Source organism: Sus scrofa, chromosome 6 (genome assembly GCF_000003025.6).
Source record: "Sus scrofa isolate TJ Tabasco breed Duroc chromosome 6, Sscrofa11.1, whole genome shotgun sequence".
Classification (NCBI taxonomy): Eukaryota; Metazoa; Chordata; class Mammalia; order Artiodactyla; family Suidae; genus Sus; species Sus scrofa.
In genome coordinates this window covers 108,118,131-108,142,057 of record NC_010448.4, presented here as the reverse complement: position 1 = coordinate 108,142,057, position 23,927 = coordinate 108,118,131, and the positions used below count along the sequence as shown (strand labels likewise).

Here is a 23,927-nt window from a genome sequence, read left to right as displayed (position 1 = left end):
GTTTGTTTTTTGAACTCTGAAAGGGCAAACTGGCCTCAACCCCTTCAGATGCCTCCCCCTCCCAGGGTTGCCCTTGGGTGTCCCTGAGGGGGCTCAGGTGTGAAAGGAACAGAGGCCTTGCAGGAGCTTCCCACACAGCCACAGGTGTCACCCAGAGGGCTGCCAGCTCAGCTCCAATGTTTATGGGAACCTGGCTGCTGCTTTTGAGCATGGAGATGAATGGAAGGGCACAAGCCCCTGTGTGCCCAGGTCCCCGGTCTCCTTCCCCACCCCAAAAGCACCCTTTCCTCCAAGAAGGCAAAGCCACCTGCCAAGCCCTCCAGGACACATGTGGGCAGCTGGGGCCCTGATGTGGAGCAGCCCCTCCCTCCTCCCATGTCACCCCTCTCTGCAGGTGGAGCCCCTTGTTGTTCCCATGGCATCCTGGACATTGTCCCATTGTCATCACAGCCCTCCAGCCATCCTGGTGGATTTTCCTGTCTAGTTCTTTTAGGTAACTCAGGGCTCCTAAATCCAGGACTAACTCATATTAGGTGCACAATAAATATCTGTTGAATTATGGAACAAGCCAGGATAATCAGCTCTTCAAAACCCCCAAACAGCCCCAAAGGAACACTATACACGTTATAACTAATAGACTCTATCCCATATGAGCTTCCTAAGGATGGAATCTTTTGAGCTTTTTTAAGTGTTTTTTGAATGAGCTAATATAACTGCAAAACTGGAGGCATCTGTTAAATAGAACAGACCCTGAATATTCCCAACAGCTTTTGGAAAAAAATCAGCCTGCAGCTGGACCATCCTGAGCTCTCGGATTCTCAGTGGGGGAGTGGGGGGCGGTCCCAGGCTCTATTTGTGGCCCCATTTCTAGACATGTGAGGGGAAAGATCCAGGAAGTGTCCCAAAGAAGCCTGGAAAGTTTTAGTTTTTTAAGTGGAAAAAAAAAATAGACATGGAATTGAAATTACCGTTAAGCAAACATAAAAATATGGAAGCACACTCCCAGGAGATTAGGGAAAATAATTTCCGCTGATAGTGATCTTAAGATTAGTTTTATCGAGTGAATCAAGCACCAGGCAGTGAGGGAGTGATCTGGTTTCTATTTCAGCTTCCCGTGCCCTGGTTCAGTCATTCAGAAATAACTTCTCTACTCTTTGCCTTTTCTACTTTAAAATGAGGGAAACGTCATGCTTCCTCCTCTGTTAAGATCACAGGCAGAGAAACTGTGCTTGACAAAGACCCTGCAGGATCCTCTGACGGCTGACACTACGGAAAGAATTCAATAAGCTCTCATAACAGACACGTGCAGGATGCGATTTAATGACAAGGGAGGGTGTTCACAATGTATTTAGCAAAAAGGGGAAACTTGCAAAACAGTATGTGCAGTTTGATCTCTAGTTTTAAAAGAGAGAGGAGTTCCCGTTGTGGCTCAGTGGGTTAAGAACCCGACACAGTGTCTGTGAGGATGCAGGTTTGGTCTCTGCCTTGCTCAGTCGTTAAGGATCCGGTGTTGTGGCAAGTTGTGGCATAGGTCACAGATGTCACAGATCCGGCATTGCAGTGGCTGTGGTGTAGGCCGGTTGCTGCAGCTCCAATTTGATCCCTAGCCTGGGAACTTCTGTATGCTGCAGGTGAAGCCTTAAAAAGAAAAAAGAGAGAGAGAGAATATATATGCACGCCATAACCAATGTTAACAGATTCTAACACACCCAAAACAGGTGCATGCCCTACACCAAAACATTATTAACTGGTCATCTCTGGGTAATAGGTTCATGGGTAATTTGAATTTCTGTTTTTTTTTTTTCTTTTCTTTTTGCTATTTCTTTGGGCCACTCCCATGGCATATGGAGGTTCCCAGGCTAGGGGTCGAATCAGAGCTGTAGCTGGCCAGCCTACGCCAGAGCCACAGCAACGCAGGATCCTAGCCGCGTCTACAACCTACACCACAGCTCACGGCAATGCCGGATCGTCAACCCACTGAGCAAGGGCAGGGACCAAACCCGCAACCTCATGGTTCCTAGTCGGATTCGCTAACCACTGTGCCACGACAGGAACTCCTGTTTTTTTTTTTTTTTTTCTAAAGGTTTCACACAAGTATTTCTTTTTGTTATCAAGGAAAAAATACTGCATTTTTAAAAAGTGAAGCATTCATATGATACACAGAGACATAGCTATGTATATGTGTGTATGTGTGTTGTGATTGTATTCTGGGTGGCAGTAAAGAATTAACTGGCTCCATTGTTGAAGAAAATAGGTGGAAGGGCTAGAAATAGAACAAAAGGTTGATAAGATGACCCCAATGATCAAGAGATTTCTTGGCCAGTTGTTTGCACACACATTAAAAAATTCCTAGAATTGCTTCTTTCCAGCAGACAGGAAATCACTCATTTCCCCTGAAATGTGAACTTTCAGGCACCAAGTCTGATGAGGAATCACTGCATTCAAACCAACCCTCCCCTTCCTTTTGTAAATCACCTCAAAAAAAGAGATTGCTTCTAGAGAGATGGGAAAAAAACAGCAAAATGTTTAGAGCGATGGACACCCACGTTCACTGCAGAATTGGGCACAATAGTCAAAAGGTGGAAATAACCCAAGTGTCAATTAACAGAAAATGGATAAACAGAATGTGGTGTATACATACAACAGAATATTATCCAGCCTTAAAAAGGAAGGAAATTTTGATATGTGTTACAACATAGATGAATTATAAGGTTTTGTGGGGTTTTTTTTTCTCCCTTTTTTTCTTGGCTGCACCTGCAGCATCTGAAAGTTCCTAGGCCAGAGATCAAACCCTCACCATAGCAGTGACCCAAGCCACTGCAGTGACCACACGGATCCTTAACCTGCTGAGCCACAAGGGAACTCCAAACCATAAGGATTTTATGCTAAGTGAAATAAGTCAGTTATAAAAGGACAGGTACTACATGATTCACTTCCATGGGGTACCCTAGAGCAGTCAAATTCATAAAGACACTAAGTAGAATGGTGGTTTCCAGGAGCTGGGAGAGGAGGCAGTAGGGAGTTATTGTATAATGTGTATGAGGTTACAGTTTTGCAAAATGAAAAGGGTTCTGGAGATTAATTGCAAAAAAAAAATGTGAATGTTTAACCCTACTGAATTGTACTCTTTGAAAGAGCTAAGAGGATAAATTTCTGCAAAGCTTGAATACAGTGGGTTTGCACTCTACTCAGTTTGGTTTATAAATGCAGGGAGCAATTTCTGGCATGCAAAAACCCCTCTTTTCTCAGCTGGAGAGGTGGAGGGAAGATAGAGCCAAACCCTAGGAGTGAGTGCACCAAAATGTTAGCAGTGACGAGATTACACGTCATTCATTTTTTTTCCCCCCCGATAGCAAGAAATAGATTAGGATAGGACGCTTTCAAGAGATGTAAGCGGGCAGGGCAGGCAAGGAGGCTCTGCCACGTCATTCATGTTTAACACAACTTTAATTTAGAGACACTTTTTCTCAAACACGGGTTTCCAAAAAGCACCAGGAAAATGTTTCAGGAGGAAGTATGAAGGTGAGAAATGACAGGTAAAGTGAGAGTTGGTGGTTTATTTATTTGTGGTAATGTTCAAAGCAGGCCTTTGATCTCAGTCTGCAGGCCTGTTCATATTTAGAAGGGGCCTCCGCCAACAAGGGGTCTCAGATGATGTCCAGAGAGGACACATGGCCCCTACAGAGGACATTTGGGAAGCATTTGGGGGGGATGCCCACACCCACTCCCCCCACCCCAACCCTGCCCCACCCCGCTGGGTCTTCTGCTGTAATGATGTCAGAAAATGCATGGACCTGAGGGCCTCCCTGGAAGGGTGGTGGGACAAATGGGCAGTGCAGACGACAGCACGGGGTAGCACAGCCGTCCACAGCTCTGCACGTCATGCACTTGGCATTGCACTTGGGGCAGAGGGTCTTGCAAAAGAAAACTGGAAGAAGGTTTTGTCTATGTCTCTTCCTCAATTTAAGACTCTAGTAATGCACCTCCTATCCTAACAGCTATCTGGAAATCCACACAACCTACTGAAAGTCCTTGCTGGGGAGAATCTCCTCTTATTTAGGTAATTTCAAAGTATCCACAGATAAGAATTACCTGACAATTCTCCAGAACCATAAAAGAATCCTAGTGCCAGGTTTCGCTATTTGAATGGTGTAAATTGATGGTAAGTTAAAAAAAAAAAGTCAAATTTTTATCATTTTCTCTACCTAGATTTTTATGATGAGATGAACTGGGGGGGGGGGGAGTCATAACTTTTTTTTTTGAGGAAAATATAAAGACCCTCTGGAACAGCAGACTAATTTTAATCTTACTAGGAGCAACCAACTTTTTTTTTTTTTTGGTCTGTGCCTGTGTTTTAATTATTTATTTTTTAAACTTCCAACAGATGTCTTTTATAAGCTTACACAGCCAGGATCATCTGACTGGAATCTATTTAGCAGCGTATCTTGCACCAACGCCTCGGGCTGAATAAACACTGACATGGAAGAAAGAATCACTTGTTCACTGATAAACTGTGTATACAGTAGGAAAAAAAAAAAAAAAAAAACAACCATCCAGGGAAAAAGGTCTACTTGAAACATGTCACAAAACACTCAATTATAAAAAAGGTGTCCTTTCCCTTTAAGGAAATAGAGGAGTTTCTTAACAAGAGAAGTCTGGCAAACTTAGGCACACAAGCAGGATAGGCAAAGCAAAGTTTAATATTAGATACAAAGACAAATACGAATTTAGGTGTGCAATTATAAGCAGGTAACAGAAAGTCCCACCTCACCACATCGCCCACCCCCACCCACGCTGCTCCCAGGGCTGGAAAGTTCCAAACTCTGTTTCTAGAAAGCAAACAGAAAGTCCCACATTGCTCTCAGAGTCCGCTGCCCTATATCCTTGCTCCTAACTGAAGCATCCTCCCCCAAAAGGATTAATTTTGTGCCCATCAACTGTGAGACCCAGGTCCGTGGAAAGAGGGAAGAAATGCAGAAAGTAAGATGACTGCCCAAGAGTGGGGCTTCCAGAGGGGAATAAAGAACCAATATTCCAAATTACTATAATATCAAAATTATACGGATACAGAAATAATGCTGCATCCTTTTTCTTCTGCTGGTGACATGAAAGGCATTACTGAGGAGATGGGTGGGCTGCCTGGGGTCTGCTTAAAAAGGTACATGCATGGAGTTCCTGTTGTGGCTCAGCTAGTATCCATGAGGACACAGGTTCAATTCCTGGCCTCGCTCAGTGGGTTAAGGAGCCAGCATTGCCATGAGCTGTGGTGTAGGTTGCAGACAGGGCTTGGATCTGGCGTTGCTGTGGCTGTGGCATAGGCTGGCAGCCACAACACTGACTCAACCCCTAGCCTGGGAACCTCCATATGCCGAGGGTGCGGCAAGAAAGAAAGGAACAAAGGAAGGGAGGGAGAGAGAGAGAAAGAAAGATAAATGGATAGATGTCTGATGGGTTCTGGGCTGACTCCAGTTCAGAACCCTCCCCATGATCTGATTTTCCCAACCCTGTGGGGCACATGACTGCTTCTGACTAACATCTGTACCAGCTGCTGAGTCACAGAGGGAAGGGAACGCAAAGTGGCAGTTTTATTATTATTATTATTATTTGTCTTTTTACCTTTTCTAGAGCCAGGATCCCACGGCATATAGAGGTTCCCAGGCTAAGGGTCTAATCGGAGCCATAGCCACCGCAACTCGGGATCTGAGCCACGTCTGCAACCTACACCACAGCTCATGGCAATGCCAGATCCTTAACCCACTGAGCAAGGCCAGGGATCGAACCCGCAACCTCATGGTTCCTAGTCGGATTTGTTAACCACTGAGCCATGACGGGAACTCCAAAGTGGCAGTTTTAAATACCCTTGTGTAGCTGTAAAGACAGAGGTTTGAGGGTAACACGGAAATTTGCTCTTCACATGCCTTAATTATGTTCTCCCTTGTGACAGCTCAGATTCTTGTCTTCTGTTACCTGAATGGTCACAGGCAGGGACTGTTAAACCCAGCAGGGTGCCAGGCACCCAGCAGGTGCCTGTTAATATTTGCTCATCTGATTAGCTGTCCACTCATCAAAAATGGCAGGGACTTGACAAAAGTCTGTTTAATCTGCTGACTGCTGACAGTCAAACTGGATAAACAAAGCTCTAAAACCGATTTTCCAGGTCTGAACTGTGTAACCCACATGGATCAAAAGGACTGGAAAATTGCAAAATCTCTTCTTGGCTCTGGGCCGTGCAGTTACAACCATACTTTACCACTTGCCTAATTTAAGAGCCATCGCTGATGACTCAACACTCAGGTCCCGAGCACCCATCAGCTAAGGAATAATCTCAGCTGATGCAAGAGTGTCTAAGGCAGGCAGGGGTCTAAGCACTGAATGTGCATTAACTCTCCAAATTCTCACATTAACCACACACACTGGGTGTGAATACTACCTTTATTTTGCAAATGAGGAAACCAAAAGCCAGAAAAGGTTGTACTTTATTTAGAAACTGCCCAAAGTCACGCATGTAGAGAGTAGCAAAGCCAGGATTCAAACCCATCTGGTCCTAGAATGTATGCCCTTAGTCACAATGCTACACTGCCTTTACCTAATTAAATCACAAAGAAATTACTAGGAAGATAACTTTTTCAAGGGCATTAAACTATGATGTCAGCATTCACATCCTGCTCTTCAAAGCACTGGTGCTATCTGGTAACTGCACCTGCCTGCACAGCAGAGTGGGAAGAAAATGGCCAGACTCCATTTTCTGCTGGGACCCTGAGTCACATCTGCCTTCTGGTCCTTGGTTTTCTTTTTTTTCTTTCTTTCTCTCTCTTTTTTTTTTTTTTTTTTTTGGCTTTATAGGGCCACCCCCGTGGCATATGGAGGTTCCCAAGCTAGGGGTCACATCGGAGCTGCAGCTGCTAGCCTACACCCCAGCTCATGGCAATGCAGGATCCTTAACCCACTGAGTGAGGCCAGGGATGGAACCTGGATCCTCATGGATGCTAGTCAGATTCATTTCTGCCGAGCCACATCGGGAACTCCTCTTTTTTGCTTTTTAGGGCCACACCCATATGGAAGTTTCCAGGCTTGAGGTCAAATCAGAGCTGCAGCTCTCAGCCTATACCACGATCATAGCAACGTCAGATCTGAGCTGTGTTTGCGACCTATATCACAGTTAACTGCAACGCCGGATCCTTATCCCACTGAGCAAGGCCGGGGATCAAATCCCCATCCTCATGGATACTAGTCAGTTAAGAACCTGCTGAGCCACAACGGGAATTCCTGGTCCTTGGTTTTCTCCTCACCGAAGGGAAGACAGTAACAGCACCCCACTCAAGGTGTCACTGGGGATGATGAGATGGATGGTACAGGCGTCTGTAAAGCAGAAAACAGACTCCTCCCAAGGCAGCCCAGGCTTGGGAAGCCTCCACCACATGGCATGTACTTATACCTAAATAAAGTACAGGTAAGTCTTATTACTGGCAGATTCTGTAGCTGCAAATCTGCCTCCTTTGTATTGATTTGCATCCTTGCTAATATTTATTTGCAACCCCAAACCGATACCTATAGCACTTTTGCAGTCATTTGTGAACAAGTGCATATGCAGAGCTGGAGTCAGGGCTGGGGGATGGGGATGGTGAACAGCTGAGGTGACAAGAGGAGACCAGGTCCTCTTGTTCCAGGTCTCATACGGCAAACAAGTATCCTTTCTGAGGTACTTTTAGTGCCACATTTTTTGCATTGTCCTGCTTGTGTTGGTTATTTCTTGACTTAAAACCCTACCTCCACCCAGGCCAAGGGCTGAAGGGCTGTCTAGTTTGTGACCAACAGGGAAAACCTGTGAGAAAGAAGCTTCATCTAGAACATGAGTTACTGTTGGTTGTGAGATCAGTGCTAACGAATTAACAATATTTATTAAATAAGGTATCTTCAAATAGGAACACATGTAAAATCAGGTTATGTATTGACTGGATGATGAAAACGTGAACAGAGGCTTGCAGTTTCCCCCACCCTGCGAGCAACGGGTCACTGTTTCAGTGTTTGCTGCTCACTCAGGGTTCACAGCGACTTCACAGAACGTAACTATGTACCACCATATAAGCTAAAAGTTTTTGTTTTCATTTTTTAATTTTTTTGTTTTTTTAGGGCCACAACTGAGGCATATGGAGGTTCCCAGGCTAGGGGTCCAATTGGAGCTGTAGTCGCTGTCTTACACCACAGCCACAGCAACGTCAGATCCAAGCTGCGTCTGCAACCTACACCACAGCTCATGGCAACACCAGATCCTTAACCCACTGAGCAAGGACAGGGATCGAACCTGCATCCTCACGGTTCCTAGTCAGATTTGTTTCCGCTGAGCCATGACAGGAACTCTTAAGTTTTTATTTTTAAATATGACTTCCTTTTTTTTTCTCCCTATTTTTGGCTGCCCCGCAGCATAAGGAATTCCCAGATCAGGGATCAGATCCAAACAACCCAATGTGCTGGGCTGGGGACTGAACCTGCCTCCCAGAGCTCCAGCGATGCCACTGATCCTACTGTGCGACAACGGGAACTCTCAAAAAGTTTTAGAATACAAACTCACTCCCTTGGAGAAGAAGCGGCCAACCCAGGAAGACAAACCTGAGCTCTAAAGAGGAAACGCTGAAGTACTTGGTGCTCAGTCTCAGCACCTCTGGGTTTCCATTCACAGCCCAGAAGCCTTTGGCCAATATTAGCCCCAGCGAGCGGGTCAAGGGCTCTCATCCTTTCATTCCACGGCACTCACGGCTCTGGACCTCCTCAGGGTCCCTTCTCTCCCCCTGAAAGTCTACAGCCTGGCTGCTGTAGAAAATACCAAGGCCTATCTGGGGAGCCCCCTTCTGCTCCAGGCAACCCCACCCCACTCCACTCCTGGGATCCTCCAACGAGCCAGCTCTGACTGTCCCCTCTTCCAGGCTGAGCCTCTGGGGGTGATGCTCACCAAGCCTGATGGCATCCAGGGTATGGAGCCAGAATCCGGACTTAGCTCTCTGCAGGTCGCCCGGGAGACTCTCCAGCAATTCAGATAGGAAAACCGGCACATGTTCCTGCATAGAGGCACCTTTCAGAAAGCATGCGAGGAACGTGGCAGAGGTGTCAGGCTACTCAAGACTCACTTCATGAGTCATTCCAACGGCAGCAGGAAAAACGGCCGCCAGGAGATGGGAACACCGCTGAGACTGAAGCAAGACTCAAAACAAAGAGTCCCTTTTGGAAAGCCTCAGGGGCAACGGTGGGAGCCCCTCCGTGAGCATGGGGTCCTGCCACGGGGAGACCACGCGAGGCTGGCTGCCCCAGATACCAGGGCTCTTATGCTTCTCCTCTGACCTGCGGCTGGAGTAGACTCAGAAGTGATGCTACTGGCTCTGGATATGGCTGAACGAGCTCCCAGGGCAAGAGGGAGATGCCAATACTAATAAAATGTCACCTCGATCCCCTCTGCCAGGGTTATAAAAAGAAACTGGAGACTTCCTCCCTTGGGCATCTTCTGTTAATTGCCATTTATAAAAAGTTCTGTTTGCTAGGCCCGTAACATGCATGATTTTCCCTTTGAACACAAAGAGAAACTTCTAAAATATCAATCAGCATTCCAAATGGCAAAGTGATGTGTTTTCCAACTCACACTCTCGGATTAGCTGGGGAGTCTGCCTGAAAGGCAAGCATCTGGTAACAATTTGTGACAATACAAAATCAAAGCTGAACTCCCATGTAAATACACTTTCAAAAAAAATTCCAGATTTCACCAATCAGCACGTACCTTACCCATTCCCTTGTATTTCAGTCTTGACTTTTCTTTTCCTGGCTCCAAAGAGCTAGTTACGTTATAACAAATGTTGCACCTCTTAATAAAACTCCACTGGCTAAATTCTTTCCAGTGCTGTGAAATACAGTTTGCAGGGAGGGTATCTCTAGATGGGAGGAGTGGATTAAAACATACCATTCCCATCTCTCCCAATCTTCCTGGCTTCAGTGGTTCCCTTGTGTTCGGAGCAAATAGAGTCAGGTAAGGAACCTGGTATAGTCACTCTATACACACAGCAAGCAGCTCCCTATTGACACACCCATGGTCAAACATGTCAGATAACTGACACAAACATCTGTGCATATTCTTAGACAAGTGCAAGACACACACACACACACACACAAAAACCATCAGGATCCTAAAACGGAAGGTGCTTGGCTCAGGAAGTTCCCAAAATTTGTTTAGATACAACGTTACACATGAGAAAGGCGATCAGGCTCAGTGACACCAGTAAGATACTGGGTTAGACAGGATCCCAGCTCTGTTGAGGTCTACTGGACTTGGAGAGAAAAGTAAACTCCCCAGGGTTCAAGCCCTCATTTACGTAGTGACGGAAGCTTCAGCCCCTATGAAAGGTGCAGAGACCAGCAGAGTAGATGGGATAGAATGATTGCATCAGATATTTATGGAGAACTATGCGCCAGAGCAAAGTGCTTTAGAGAAATCATCGGATTTGATCCTGGCTGTCCTGCTGTGAGCTATCTGACTATTAATATCTCCCAAACTCTTTGCAGATGAGAACTGAGGCTCCTGGAGATTAGAGAATGGTCACATTTCAGAAATGGCAGATCTCAGATGTGAAGCGATTGCCACATGGCTCTGCAGCACATAAAGCTAGTGTTCAATAAACACACCATTAGGAGTTCTTGTTGTGGCTGAGCAGGTTCAGAACCCAGCTAGTATCCGTGAGGATGGGGGTCTGATCCCTGACCTTGCTCAGTGGCTTAAGGATCCAGCATTGCTGTGAGCTGCAGTAGAGGTCACATGTGCAGCTTGGATCCCGAGTTGCTGCAGCTGCAGCTTCAATTCCACCCCTAGCCTGGGAACTTCCATATGCACAGGTGCAGCCCTAAAAAGGACAAAATAAAAAAATAAAAAATAAACACACCATTATTACGAAAAAACATCCATAAAACAAGAAAAAGATGCGACTGCTGCTAGAATATTAAGACGGCATCCTGGCCTCACCTTGTATCACTGAGGAAGTAGGAAATCACTGGATGTGGGGTATTTGTTTAGTTACTGCAGCAGAACACTATGCAGCTCTACAAAGGCATCTTTTTTTTTCTCTTGGAGAACATACCTTTATTCTTCACACTTGAGATCAGACTTCAACACCTGGTAATTAGCTGCAAATACATACAAGTTGAACCAGGAATTGTTTGAAAAAAAACTCACGATCTCACTCAAGGGTCTTTTTTTCTTTAATAAAAAGAAATTACATGCCTTTAACTGAAATTAAATGAATAAGACATGTGGGGTATGTTTTTTTTTTTTTAAATTGACACACTCAACGTTTACCTTAAAAAGTAACAGGATTTTTAGACCAAAAGAGTTGATAATGAGCATAAAACTTGAACTCTCTTTAAACAGAAATACCATTCTCCACACTGGGAGGAAAAAAGAAAATGTACACATCCCCATGCAAAAAGTTATTTATGACTATATCTCACCTTGAGCTATTTGGAAAGTCTTTACTTTGCACGAGATTACGGAAAAGAAAACAATGAGAAGAAACAAGGTCATCTTCAGGTCTGTAACTTTTCTTCTAGGAAATATTCTTAAATCTTTAGCACTGGATCCTGCCCACACCCTCCTCCCTGTCGTAGAGATGGCTCTGCCATCAAATTAGTCCTGGAGGGGTGGGGTCCTCCCCTGATGTTTCCGTCTCCACCCCCTCCCCCTGCAGCCAATGCATCTCCCAGTCCACCCCACTGCATCCTAAATCTCTGGGGAATCGCCCCCTTTCCCCCACCCCCACCACCATCACTCTAGTTCAAGTTGCCACCACCTCCGTCCCAGACTGAAGCAACAAATCCTAGTCTCCTCCCATCCACGGCTTCCCTCACCTAACTGGTTTTCCATATTGCCAACCGGCACAATCATTCCCAAACACAGGTCTCACCCTGATTCCACCTGGCATCCCGCCTCTCTCCTGATGAAGATCGAAAGCCTCAACATGGCTCTTATTTCCCCCCCTCTCTGTGCTCCAGACACACGGCTGCTAGCCCTCCATCCACCTCCTCCAGGGCTCCTGCTTCTTCCCACCAGGGACTCTGCCCAGGCTGGCCCCACACGTCTTCATCCTTAGACACCACCCGAAGCCAGCCCGCCCCACCACGAGCAGGTCAGATCCACCATGTGCCCATCACAGGCTCCAAAGGACCAAGACCTCCCCTCTGTCCACGCACCACAGCCACAGTCCTACACTTGGGGGCGGGGATTTTTCAAGAGTCTCTCTCCAGCGGGACCTAAGCTCCCTGCTGGCAGGGATAGTGCCAGTCACACATGAGTTCTGTTAAGCCTGTCTCCAAAATGCATCTGGGGTCAATCACCCCCTTGGCATCTCCACCCTAGTCCAAGACACTCACCCAGGGGCGAGGGGCTCACAAATGTCTCCACATGTCCATGCCTAGCCTCCTTCAATCCACTTTCAATCCCCCTCCAAACCACGCCGCCCCTCAGTGGGGCCCTAAAATGTTAAGCCAGAGCACAATGCCCCCCCATGGTAACTCCGCTGCAGCTTCCAACTTATAATGCAGTGGGAACTTCCCACTGTTCTACAAGGCACGGTAGACTGGGGGGGAGGCCGGGGGGAGAAGGGGGTGGATTCCTCAGAGATTCAGGCTGCACATGTGGCCCTGCCCACTTCTGGGGCCTCAGCTCCCTGCTGCCCCGAGTTCCCCATGCTCCACCTATCTGGGCTTTCTCTTCCTTAGACACATCCAGCACAGGCCCATCCCAGGGTCCTAGGACACCTGGTTTCCAGTGTTTGCACCCATGTCCCATCTTAGGTGATCAACTGCTTTCTCATCTTCCTCAGAAAGGCCTGCCTTTCCTTCTTTCTACTTTCTTTTCATCTTTATAGGGTCCCACATGCAGCATATGGAGGTTCCCAGGTTAGGGGTCTAATTGGAGCTGTAGCTGCTGACCTACACCGCAGCCACGCCACACTGGAGCTGTGTCTGCGACCTACACCACAGGCTCATGACAACACTGGGTCCTTAACCCACTGAGCAAGGCCAGGGATTGAACCTGCATCCTCAGGGATACTAGTCCGATTCGTTTCTGCGGAGCCACAATGGCAACTCCAGAAAGGCCTTTCCTGACCACTGTCTCCAACAGACGTTCACAGACGTCAACAACTCCCTCGTAGCATTTTTCAGAATCTATTCCGTGTGTGCTGTTCCTCAGTTGCCCTTATATTTTCCTTTTGCCCATTGTCTCCCACACTAGACTCTGAGATCTGGGACCCCATCTCCTGGGTGCCCCAGTCTGTGGCACGTGGCTGTAGGCTTTCGACAAATCTGTGAAGGCTTGATGAAACAACTGCCAAGACCATAAAATAAAGGTCAACCTAAAATGTTTTAGGACACAAATGAGAGCAGAGACCCACTAGACACAAGGAGGCAGGGAAGGCTGATGAGATGGGAACTCGCAGGAACGGTGTCTGGAAGATGTTCTTCAGATCAATGGTGTCACTGTCAGGGGGGCACAAAAGGACGGGTGAACCTAAAAGGATCTCAAACCTGAATGACCTGGGCTCTCAGCAGAGCCCTGCATCCAGGAAGTGCCTTCTACTGATTTGTGCGAGAATAAATGTCTTAAAGTGAAAGAAAAATACTTCTTGTAACACCAGACCCTGTTTACATCTTCTGGGAGGTACAATAAAGCTTGAGACATATGAGGCTTTGTCTGCAGCAGTTCCCAAACGTGGAACATCTTGAGGGCCTGTAAAGACAGACTGCCTGGCCTCAGCCCCAGGGTTCCTGATTCAGGAACCACATTTCTAACAAGCTCCTGATGGGGCTGGAGCTGCTGGTCCAGGGACCACCTTCTGAGAACAACCATCTACAGTTCTTCCAAGGAGTCAACAGAAACAGAATCATTCAGCAGGGGGTTTAGGTTTTTTCCCTCCAAATTCCATGGTGCCTCAGCAACCTCCAGACTCTCCCCTTCAGGCTCTGTATTGGAACAACTGCCCACTCCCATTGGCCAAGGAGAGGATGGCTGGTGCATGGCAGCAGAGAACAGGATGCAAGTCTAACTCTGAGATGCCACCATGCAGGTGCTTCCCACAGCTGCTGTAACAAACTATCACAAACCGGGTGACTTCTTTTTTCGGCCACACCTGTGGCATATAGAAGTTCCAGGACCAGGGATCAGATCCAAGCTGCAGCTCTGACCTACTCCACAGCTGCGGCAATGTCAGATCTTAACCTGCTGTCCCACAGAAGGAACTCCTAGGGGACTTCAAAAATATAAATTTATTCTCTCACAGTTTGGGAGGCTAGACGTCCAAAATCAAGGTGTCAGGAGTTCCCATTGTGGCTCAGCGGTATGGGACCCAACTAATATCCATGAGGACATGGGTTCGATCCCTGGCCCTGTTCCGTGGGTTAAGGACCTGGTGTTGCTGTGGCTGTGGTGTAGCTTCCATATGCCACAGGTGAGGCCCTAAAAAGACTTAGGAAAAAAAAAAGGCAAAATCAAGGGGTCAGCAGGTCTGGTTCCTTCTGGAGGCTTTAGGAGGGTCTTCCTGCTGCCAGTGGCTGCCTGCTACCCTTGGCCTCCCTTGGCTTGTGGATGCACCACTCCAATCTGTTTCTGTCTTCACAAGGTGCTCTCTTCTCTGTCCCTGTGTTCTGTGGGCTTCTTATGAAAACACCAGTCATGAGCTTTAGGGCCTACCGACTCCAATGTGACTCCATCTTAACTAATCATGAGGCAAAGACTCTATGGGCATAGCTCATTTTATTGTGCTTCATTTTATTATACTTTGCAGATACTTGTTTTTTATTTTTTTAATTTTATTTTTTTGTCTTTTTGCCATTTCTTAGGCCGCTCCGGCGGCATATGGAGGTTCTCAGGCTAGGGGACTAATCGGAGCTGTAGCCGCCAGCCTACGCCAGAGCCACAGCAGTGTGGGATCCGAGCCGCGTCTGCAACCTGCACCACAGCTCACGGCAACACCAGATCCTTTAACCCACCGAGCAAGGGCAGGGACCGAACCTGCAACCTCATGGTTCCTAGTCAGATTCGTTAACCACTGCACCACGACGGAACTCCAAGATAGTTGTTTTTTAAAAGAAAAAAAAAAAATGAAGGTTGGTGGCAACCCTGTATCAATTAAGCAAGTCTATCAGCATTATTTTTCCAATAGCATTGGCTCAATTCGGGTCTCTGTCATTTTGATCATTCTTTCAATATCTGACACCCACTACCAGCAAAAAGATTACAACTTGCTAAGGGCTCAGACGATGATTAGTATTTTTTTATCAATAAAGATTTTTTTTTTCTTTTTAGGGCTATGCCCATAGCATACGGAAGTTCCCAGGCTGGGGGTCGAACTGAAGCTGCAGCTACAGGCCTAGGCCACAGCCACAGCAACTCAGAATCTGAGCTGCTTCTCATTCATGCTCACAACACCCCAAATGGGCAGGAATTACTATCCCTGTCCTATAAAGAAGGATGTGGAGGCTCAGGAGGGTTAAATGAGCGCCCCCCAAAGTGCCACAACGTGGCAGAGTTGTCTGACTCCAAGGCTGGTCTCTCCACTCTTGAATACGTTCCCCCAAAAAGCTGGAAAGAAGGCTGAGCAGCGGGGGTGCAGAAAAGGAGGAACTGACACCAAATTTATTATTTGGAGAGGGCTGGCAGTATTGGAAAATTTTCCACAACTTGGGCCTCACACCGGGGCTCCCTGTGGGCCTGTCCCAGGAGGTTATCACATGAAAATCAGTATTCTTGCTTGACGGGAAGGCTCTGGCTGGCCAGAAATACAGCACAATATTTCTTTGTACTTTAACATTCTGACCTTGATTGACTTGAGCCCATAGGTCTGAAATGGATGAGACCCCAGCATTTTTGTTCTCTTGAGGTTAACTAACATACAAGCAGAAGACTGGGGACAGGAAGGAGAATAAAATGCTACACAGCACTTAATAGAGTTCTTTGTTCTTCTTCTTCTTTTTTTTTTTTTTTTTGTCTTTTTGCCATTTCTTGGGAACTCCCACGGCATATGGAGGTTCCCAGGCTAGGGGTTGAATTGAAGCTGTAGCCATCAGCCTACACCAGAGCCACAGCAATGCGGGATCTGAGCCGCGTCTGCAACCTACACCACAGCTCATGGCAATGCCAGATCCTTAACCCACTGAGCAAGGCCAGGGATTGAACCTGCAACCTCATGGTTCCTCGTCAGATTCGTTAACCACTGAGCCACAACGGGAACTCCCGTTCTTCTTAAGTAATACCACTACATTAGGGTCTTCTGTTCGTTTTAAAACTCTTGACTCGGGGAGTTCCCGTTGTGGCTCAGGGGCTTAAGAACCTGATTAGTATCCATGATGATATTGGTTCGATCCCTGGCCTCGATCAGTGGGTTAAGGATCCGGCATCGCCACGAGCTGCAGCACAGGTCACAGATGCGGCTCGGGATCCAGCATTGATGCAGCTGTGGTGTAGGCCAGCAGCTGCAGCTCCAATTCAACCCCTAGCTTGGGAACTTCCAGGTGCTACAGGTGCAGCCCAAAAAGACAAAAACAAAACAACAAAAAACCTCTCAACTTGGAATCAGAAAACACAGATTTTGAAACTCTAGCTCTGCTCTGTATGGGAGATACATGACCATGGATGTGTTACCTAATTCTTCATGGTCTTGACTTTCTATTCTATTAAATAACTATCACATGGCCTTTTTGAAAACAACTTAATATATCTGAAAGCACTCTGTAAACTGTAAAGCCCCAAACAAGGAGACCTTAATGATCAGTCTTGTGATGGAAAAACTGAATCCTTCAATTACTCACACAATCACCTGGGAATTGGTAATCTCATCTTCTTTCCTCACGACTCTTCCTCCAAGAGCAAACTTTTCTCAACTCCATAAAACATAGAACTTGATCAAGAAATACTTTTTAATATCAGATCAATCATTTATCCCCTAACGTGCCATTTTTTATTGTATTTTAAATTGAAATATATTTGACATACAACATTATATTAGTTTCCAGTGTACAACATAGTAGTTTGACATTTAAAATCATGGAAACTGGAGTTCCCATCATAGCTCGGATCCATGGCTAGTGGTTAACAAATCTGACTAGGAACCATGAGGTTGCAGTCCGATCCCTGGCCTTGCTCAGTGGGTTAAGAATCTGGTGTTGCTGTGAGCTGTGGTGTAGGTCGCAGACCGGCTCAGATCCCATGTTGCTGTGGCTCTGGCGTAGGCCAGAATCTACAGCTCCGCTTCGACCCCTAGCCTGGGAACCTCCATATGCCTTGGGTGCAGCCCTAGAAATGGCAAAAAGACATAAAAATAAAAAAATAAAAAATAAAATAAAAAAATAAAATCATGGAAACTTGCCTCTCTTCATTCCCTTCACTTATTTTGCTCATTCCGCCCCCCCCCACCCCCGACAACATGCCAATTTTAGTCCTTAAGCAAAACATCATAGACTTTGCATGTCTTCCAGTCTTTCACATGCCCCCACCCCTTCCTAAGATGATCAAGGTAGACATTTTGCTTTATAAATCATTGGGTCAGTGAGTAAACTGCTTTAAAATAAAAATTAATGTGCCAGGCAGACAGACATCTTTGGCATTCTCAACTATTTTGTCTCTTCTTGAATGGTTTGTCATCTATTTGTCATGGAATTAATCTTAGTTTTAAGTACATCCTTAGCCTTTATATCAGGGATAAGACTGGCCTCTTTCATGCACACATGTTATTCAAATATTCTGAGTCCTAAACTTCTAGTATTTGTACGCTGTTTCCAAGCTTTTGTCTTTGTGACCAAATGTGCAGCAGTAAACCCCAAACCACATTAATGATAACCCCGTTAAATATAAACCAGTGTGCAGTTATCCAAAATGCTAACACAAACAAAAAGGGGAACAAAAACAGACTCTGATTGACTGTACGTTCTCAGAGACTTTTAAAAAACCACACAAAAATGAAAATACATTACACAGTCTGTAAAGGAGAGTAACAGCTAATGATTTTGTGATGCCTACAGATAATACTAAGCAGACTGTTTGAACCCCACGGTGTCTGAAAAGTTTGGAGTTTAAATTGTACGCAGGTCAAAACTTGGCAGGGGAAGGGAAATGTAAGATATTTTTTGAAGGCAAATGGGTGGCGGACCCTTTGGGAGATTTCCAGAATAATGTGAAGGAACAAAATCTGATAAAAACGTCTGGTTTTCGGCACTTTGATGGCGACATGTTGCACAGCGCCCCCCAGGGGGAGAAGAGAACAAAGCGAGGTGTGGTAAGGCCAGGGTATACATGCTGACAAACCAGCTCCCTAGAAGGAAAAAAGCAAAACCCTGGCTTGTCAAATTGGTTGATTCTTGTGGTGTAAATACTCCCAAGGTCAATGACTCCAGGTTACCAGATCAGATTCCCTGGTCATCCCGAACCTACTGAGTCATAGGAGCCGGTCCAACACACTCCTGGCTCTAGCAGAAACCCAGAGCTCAAATTCTAGCTCTAGATTCTGGTTACAAGGCCTTAGGCAAGGTTCCTTACCACCTCCCCCCATCCTTAGTATCCATAGCTCTAAAATGGGTATAATCCCTGTGTCACAGGATTGCCGTAAAATAAAACAAAACAATGCATGTGGGAAGGGCTCAGAATGCTACAGGTCCTGCCCCCCCATTCTAGGGAGAGGGACCAGCCAATGTGACTACAGTGAAACTTTTTGTTTGTTTTGCTTTTTATAGTCGCAGTCCAGGTGTTGAATCGGAGCTACAGCTGCCAGCCTACACCACAGCCACAGCAACACGGGATCTGAGCCACATATGCCACCTATGCTACAGCTCACAGTAATGCCTGATCCTTAACCCACTGAGCAAGGCCAGGGTTTGAACCTGCATCCTCATGGATATGAGTCAGGTTTGCAACCTGCTGGGCCACAACAGGAACTCCCTAGTGAAACATTTAAGGAGAGAGTTTCGTCGCTGCCGGACTGAGGAAGGACGTGATAGGCTGGCTGCTTTATCAAGTAAAAGGTCAGAAGTGACAGATGGTTAAAATGAAAGACCTAGAGAGTTGGGGGGCAGCCCCAGGCCTATCACTAGCAAGTCCCCAACCAGCAAGGGGCCAGAGGCAGGTGCCCACAGACCAACAGGGAAGAAAGGTGACCCCCCAGCTGGGTGTGTCATACCCTGGGGTGCTGTGGGGTGATGGGTCCAAAAAGGAGGAAGGGACATCTGCTAGGAACCCTTTCCATGGTGATGCCACAGCCCATGTGCCATTTGCAAAGCCAGCAGAGCACAGAGATGACAGGCAAGCAAGGATGCAGCGGGGGCAGCTGCACATGAATGACAAGCAATTTAAAACTGCCCTGATCGGGAGTTTCCATTGTGGCTCAGTAGAAACGAATCCAACTAGTATCCATGAGGACGCAGGTTTGATACCTGGCCTTGCTCAGTGGGTTAAGGATCCAGCATTGGCGTGACATGTGGTGTAGGTTGCAGACTCGGCTCGGACCTGGTGTTACTGTCACTGTGCAACAGGCTGGCAGCTACAGCTCCCATTCGACCCCTAGCCTGGGAACCTCCCTATACTGTGGGTGCAGCCCTAAAAAGACAAATATAAATAAATTAATTAATTAATTAATCTGCCCCGATCAGATGTGGGTTTCAGAAAGATCCTCCTGTCAGCCGGGGAGATGGGATGACGGCTCCAAACAGAAGCTAGGAGCATCCAGGAGACAAGGACAGGGAGGAACCAGGGGAACAGCACACAGCTTTGGGGACAGAGACCTGGGCGGGGCAGAGGTCACACACATTTCTGTAAGGAATCTAAACAAATAGTTCAGGCCCAGCGGGGCTATGTGCTCTCTGCCCAGCTCTCTTCTGATAGCAAAAGGGCCACCAAAGACAATAACAGAAGTGAACAGGCGTGGCTGTTTCCCAGAAAAATCTTATTTATTAACAGCTCACAGGCCACAGTCTGCCGACCCCTGGGCTGGGGGAAAGGGCGATGCTGAGAAGATACAGACAGTCGAAAGAAAGGAAACACGCCCAGGAAGGAGGTATTGTTGTTCTTCCCATTTCACTAATGGGAATCTCATCACAAAGAGAGTGGCAGAACCAGGGCCACAAACCCACTTCCTAGGGCTGCCAGGTTCTGGCTCCTCTTCCATCTCCCTGTGAATAAACCGTGTAAGGCAGGGAAAGCACAGATGCTCTAAAGAGGTAACAAAGGTGACAGGAATTTAGGTGTGACCGAGGGGGGCGGGGGCAGGCAGGCAGAAACCAGGCAGGACTGGATTGCTGCAGTCACGGAATGCTGTCCACCCTGGACTATCCTCTGGGTCCTCTCACACAGAGGTCCTCCCCGAGTGACACAGAGGCAGACGCCTAAATAAGGAACCACAGGGTGAGCGGTGCCCTGAGAGGTCACTTAGGCCACCTTCAGCCCAGTTCAGCTGAAGCCAGTTGAACAGGCATTTACACGTCTGACTCAAAGCCCAGTGGACCAGAGAGAAGTGGATAAGACCCTAGAGCCAGACTGCCTGGGTTCAAACCCTGCTCCCATGGACAGGCTGAGGGACCCTAGGCCAGTAACTTAACCTCTCTGTGCTTCAGAATGGAGGTGATGCTGCCTAAGGACTGTTATAAACATGAACTCGCTTGATCTTCAGACAGTGCTTAGAATAACACCTGGGACACAGTAGTTAAGTGCAAATACTGCTCAAGGCACGGAGCCCAGTCCCACAGTGGGGGGGGGGGCGCTCAACAATGGACTCACCTTTAACCAACTCTCATCGCTGGAAAAACCAGCCCATTTATATGCTTCTCCCAACACAGACGGGGACGAGGTTTCATGTCTACACCTCCCGGAACCGACAGCGGCATCTCATAATGGATATTCATTATGTTCACGGTGGTTGAATAAATAATACTAGGCCTTAGGTCTCCAAACTAGCATTTCCTCCACAGCCTACCTGACAGATAATAAAACCTCTGAGGTCATCCTCTGCCCACTCTGTGACCTGGGATTCCTGTCCCTCTACGATGTCTGGGGGCTGAAATCAACTTGTACAAAAGCATTCTGTAAATCTGAAGGCCCTTTGGCAACTGTGGAGGGACCACAGTTCACTTCCTTGATGGGGTGGTGGTGCCAGGGGCCGGGCCACCCCAGGAGCAGTGGCTTCCAGCCTGGATGGCCTCCCAGAGTGGGCAGGCCAGCTGGGACACTTCTGCTGCCAGAGGGAACCAGTCTTTTAAAGTTCTCCCTTGCACCCGGGAAAACCTGTTCCTTCACCCAGCAGTGTGGTCCTGCCAACTGTAGCCACATGGGAGAAACTCAGCCTACCTCCGCATCTGACGCTGTGTTTAAGTTATCCACTCGCACCCAGGCTAGATGCCCAGTCTCTGCAGCAGTCATGGGGCTAGGGTGCCTGAGGCCCTGGGCCTGGGAGAGCACAGCGGTCATCTGTCCCAGTGCTTTCGTCCCATAAGGAAACTGAAGCCAGGGACGTGCCAGGGAAGGGGCAGGCTCAGGGGTACAGGGTACCAGTTTGGCATTCCTGATCTACACTGTGTCACCTCACCTGGCCTCGCCTATGTTCAAAGGCCACCTGCCCTTGGTCCTCTCCCCACCTAACAACTCTTCTTCCCAGGGGAAAAAAAATCCAGGCAGGCGGGGTTCCCTGGGATGGCCATGGGGACACAGTGCAGAGCCAGGCTGTGGCTTCCCCCGCCCTTCCTGGAGGGCAAAGAGTCACATTTGAACTCACTGCCCTCGCTGGGCACTTGCCAGCAGTGACCAGGCTTCGGGTGTATTTTCCCTTCTGAGTTCACCCGCAATGTGACAACTTTGTGACTATAAAGAGGAGAGCAGTGGGTGAACCGCGGGCCACTCGCCTCAGGCCCTGGTAGGAGCCTTGGGTGAGCATCCTGGCCAGACCTGGCCCGGGACTGCAGCTTTGGCTGCCTCATAATGCGTGTAGCTGGAAAGATGGCTCAACTGTAACTTGGGTTTGCTTACTGTGGAGAACAAAGTCCTCTTCAGATTTCTAAAACCCAGAAGGGTCAGGTGGCTTACAGCTGGAACAGTGTGGTGACTTGCCTGCAGTCACAAAGCAGGGAGGTGATGATGTCAGGAGAGAAGTCCACCCCCACCCCTGCCTTACTCTGGTTGGCCATCCCCTGTTTGACTCACATTTTTTTCCCCAGTATAGATGAGACCACAGACCCAGCACCAGTCCAGGTCTCAACCCAAGAGAGGCCTTGCAGGGGGAGGGCTGGTTGGAAGCTCCCAGGAAAACTTCTATGAAATTGTATATGGCACCACCCAGGCTAGCTGTTTCTTAAAGGGAGGTACACCAGGAAAGCAACTGACATTCTTTAGGTTGGTCCTGGGCCTTATTCAAATGAGTCTATTCTCTAGATCGCAATTCACCTAGGCAGGTGAAAGGACTCTTAATGATCATAAAAGCAATACTCTTCTGACAAAATTCTTTTTTTTCGTCTTTTTAGGGCTGCACCTGCAGCATATGGAGGTTCCCAGGCTAGGAGTCTAATCAGCGCTATGGCTGCCGGCCTACACCACAGCTCGTGGCTACGCCAGATCCTAAACCCACCGAGGAAGACCAGGGGTTGAACCTGCAACTTCATGTTTCCTAGTCAGATTCGTTTCCACTGTGCCACAACAGGAACTCCTCTTCTGACAAAATTCTTGAAAGTAGGGCAGTGCAGAAAAGAAACTGTCCTAGGAGACTTCAAGTTCCTGGCCACTACATGAGTAGTGGCCATGCTAGCTCTTCAAGGCCTTTCTTAAATCCCTGTTTTACCCACTTACTTCCTCTCTGTGCATTAAATTTGATGCTGTTTCTGTTGACAGCTGGAATTCTTTTAAATGCCTGTCAACTTGCCAGATATGAATAATTCCAAATCAGTGAGATGAATGTGACTGTCAGGTAAGGAAGCACTGACTAACTCATCTTAATGTGTGAGTTGGGGAGAACCAATAAAGCATTCAAAGGGTTCAGATTTATAGGGTCAGAGATTAAATCTGGCTAATTTTGGGATTAGAAATACTAACACAAGATTCCCCATGTCCTCTGAAATGAGATTCTTGGAGACAAAGTATGAAGTATTTTGATCTCCAGCTGCTCTGTGCAAAGGAGCACGTCTGTCTACCAGGAGGCACAGGCCAGTCTTGAACACTGGCTTAGAATAACATGCATGTTTATTACCGCTCCTGTCCGAACCCGCTGGACAAGCTGGGCTTATGCTCAAACTATAGTCATTAGGAGCCAGTGTGTGATGTCAAGCTGCCCAGAAACTGCTGAGGCCACACAACTTGCCCAGAAAGGAAGGGATGCCCCTCCCCTCCTGTGCGCTGGCCCGCTAATGGAGAGATGCATGCTCTGACAAGAAAGGCCAGGCCCAGATTGTCACCTGGGCCCAGTGTCGCTAATCATCCTCTCAGTCAGAAGGCTGCCCGTGTGCGTTTGCACTAGGATGTGACACACGGAGCAGGGTCTTGATTTCACCACTTGGGAAGAAAGACTGAGAACAAAATTCTGGAGGAGCCCTGTTTGCTCTTCCCCTTCTGTCCATGGCGGCGCAGGGGCGGGGGTGTGTGTGTTTTAAGTTTTCCAACAGGCCACCTTCTTACTTAGGCCAGTAAGTGTCCAGATGAGCATTAGAGGAGGAAGCTGTAACAGAAAGGTTCTCCCTTCTGGTCTTGAGGCCTGCAACATGTTGGCAAGGTCCCATGCCAGAAGGGGAAACTGAGGCCCCAGGATGCTCAAATAACTGAACCATGGGAGCCTCTAGGTTACTACTAACTTCACAGGTGGGCTTCCTAGGTGACAAGTCAAGATGCTCCCAACCAGAGAACAGGCCTACACTTCCTCACTCTCTCCCAACCAACAGTC

At 47.4% G+C, this 23,927-nt stretch overlaps 1 protein-coding gene across 1 annotated transcript in view; it reads right to left on the bottom strand.

Moving 5' to 3' along the window:
• CABLES1 (Cdk5 and Abl enzyme substrate 1) overlaps positions 1 to 23,927 on the bottom strand; it is a 112,489-nt gene that overhangs the window by 86,775 nt on the left and 1,787 nt on the right. The gene's annotated exons all lie outside the window — the stretch shown is intronic.